This window comes from Lepidothrix coronata, unplaced genomic scaffold, assembly GCF_001604755.1.
Source record: "Lepidothrix coronata isolate B3197 unplaced genomic scaffold, Lepidothrix_coronata-1.0 Scaffold137, whole genome shotgun sequence".
NCBI classification, from domain to species: Eukaryota; Metazoa; Chordata; class Aves; order Passeriformes; family Pipridae; genus Lepidothrix; species Lepidothrix coronata.
The window spans coordinates 4,453-6,560 of record NW_016690317.1 but is presented as its reverse complement, the minus strand read 5'-3'; the positions used below and the strand labels follow the sequence as shown (position 1 = coordinate 6,560).

The following is a 2,108-nucleotide window of genomic DNA, read 5'->3' as shown; positions in this document are numbered from 1 at the left end:
GGGAAAGATCCCACAGCCAGACCCCTCCTGACTGCATCCCCATTCCTAAGGGGAAGAATCCCACAGCCAGAGACTCCTGAGCAGATCCTAAGGGAAAGATCCCACAGTCAAACCCCTCCTGAGCAGATATCCCTTCATAAGGGGAAGGATCCCCTTCCCAGAGAGAAACACCCTCATATCCAGAGCCCCCAGAGTGGATCCCCCTTCCTAAGGGGAAGATCCCACAGCCCTTGACCAGATTCCTCTTCGTAAGGGAGACATCCCCCTTATCAAGGAAAAGATCCTCCCTCCTGAGGGGAAGGATCCTCCAGCCAGAGCCCTTCCTAAGGGGAAGATCCCCTTTCCTAAGGGGAAGGATCCTACAGCCAAAGAAGGATTCCCTTCTTTGGGAAGAGAACTCCTGACTGAATTCCCCTTCCCAAGGGAAAGATTCCCCCTTCCTAAGGAGAAACACACCCACATCCAGAGCCCCTGACCGGATCCCTCTTCCCAAGGGGAAAGATCCCACAGCCAAACCCCTCCTGACCAGTTCACCCTTCCTAAGGGAAAGGATCCTCCTTCCTGAGGTGAGAGATCCCACAGCCAGAGACTCCCAAGTGGATTCTCCTTCTTAAGGGAAAGATCTCTCTTCCAAAGGAGAAAGATCCCACAGCCCTGACTGGATCCCCCATCCTAAGTGGAAAGATACCACTTCCCAAGGTGAAGGATCCCACAGCCAGAGATTCCTGAATGGATCCTCCTTCCTAAGAAAACATCCTTCAGCCCTGACCCAGATCCTCCTTCCTAAGGCAGGGGGGACTTAAGGTAAAGATCCCCCTTCCAAAGGGGAAAATCCCACAGAGCCCCTTCTTAAGGAAAAGATCCCACAGCCGGATCCCCCCGACCAGATTCCCTTTTCTAAGGGGTCCCACAGCCAGTGATTCCTCAGTGGATCCCCCTTCCCTAGGGGAAAGATCCCCCTTTCTAAGGGGAAGGATCCCCCAGCCGGACCCTTCCTGAGCAGTTCCCCTTTCCTAAGGGGAAGATCCTCCTTCCTAAGGTGAGAGACCCCCAGTCAGAGACTCCCGAGTGGATCCCCATTGCCAAGGAAACCTCTCCCAGCCAGACCCCCCGCCCTGCCCTCGATGCCAGACCCCACCTCACACAACCGGCGGCCTCCCCAGTCCCGCTCCCCCAGCCCCGGGATCCCTCCCCATCCCCCGGGCCCGTCCTGGACCTGCCACCGCCTCCTCTCGGCACTTCCGGGTTCTTCCTCGACCGCCGCCGCCCCGCCCCGACTGCCTCGCTTCCGCCGACCAATCCGACGCCGCCGCCACATCCGGGCAGCGCCACGGGCACCGCCCGCTTCCGCCCGGCCGTGCCGCGACTTCAGCGCCCTCAGCGGGACGTCGGGCGTGATGACGTCACCCTTAAAGGGGCAGCGCCCTTGGCTCCGGACCACCCCAAAACCGGCCCTTCTTGCTCCAAAACGGGCCCTTCCCGCCCCAAAACCCGCCCTTCTCACCCCAAATCTGGCTCTTCTTGCCCCAAAACCGGCCCTCCTTTCCCCAGAACTGCCCTTCTCACCCCAAAACCCCCTCCCAGTCCCAAAACCGGCCCCTCTGATCCCAAAACTGGCCATTCCCACTCTAAAACCAGCCCTTCTGCCCCCAAAATCAGCCATTCCCGCCCCAAAGCTGGCCGTCCCCACCCCAAAACCAGCCATTCTCACCCCCAAAACCCCCTTTCCCACCCCAAAACTGGCCCTTCTCACCCCAAAACGGGCCAAACAACCCCGAGTCCAGTCGGGCTCAGCCTTCCAGGCTCCTCAGGTCCACCCAGGGGGAAAACACAGCTCCACACAGGTTTTTACACACTGCAGGGATTTTACTTCAGCAAAAATGAGTGAAAAGGAAGGGAAAAAAAAATCCTATATTTTCAGGCCAAATCCTATTAGTTGTCATATATCGAGGAAACCAAGAAAAGCTCTTTCTGTTGAAGGTTGAGGGGTGTTCCTTTAGGATTCTCCCAGCTCCGAGTCTTTGTTTATTCCTCACATCCCTCTGGGAGCGGAGTTGCGGTGTAAGAGTAGAAAATTCCTGCGAGATCCATAAAATCATCGGGGGGGG

At 57.4% G+C, this 2,108-nt stretch overlaps 1 protein-coding gene across 2 annotated transcripts in view; it reads right to left on the bottom strand.

The window, feature by feature from the left end:
- STAMBP (STAM binding protein) overlaps positions 1–1,313 on the bottom strand; it is a 23,405-nt gene extending 22,092 nt beyond the window's left edge. For both annotated transcript variants that reach the window (XM_017827317.1, XM_017827318.1), the window contains exon 1: positions 1,217–1,313. The gene's annotated coding sequence lies outside the window, so the exon portion shown is untranslated. The remainder of the gene's footprint in view (positions 1–1,216) is intronic.
- Between the last annotated feature and the right edge of the window lie 795 nt (positions 1,314–2,108).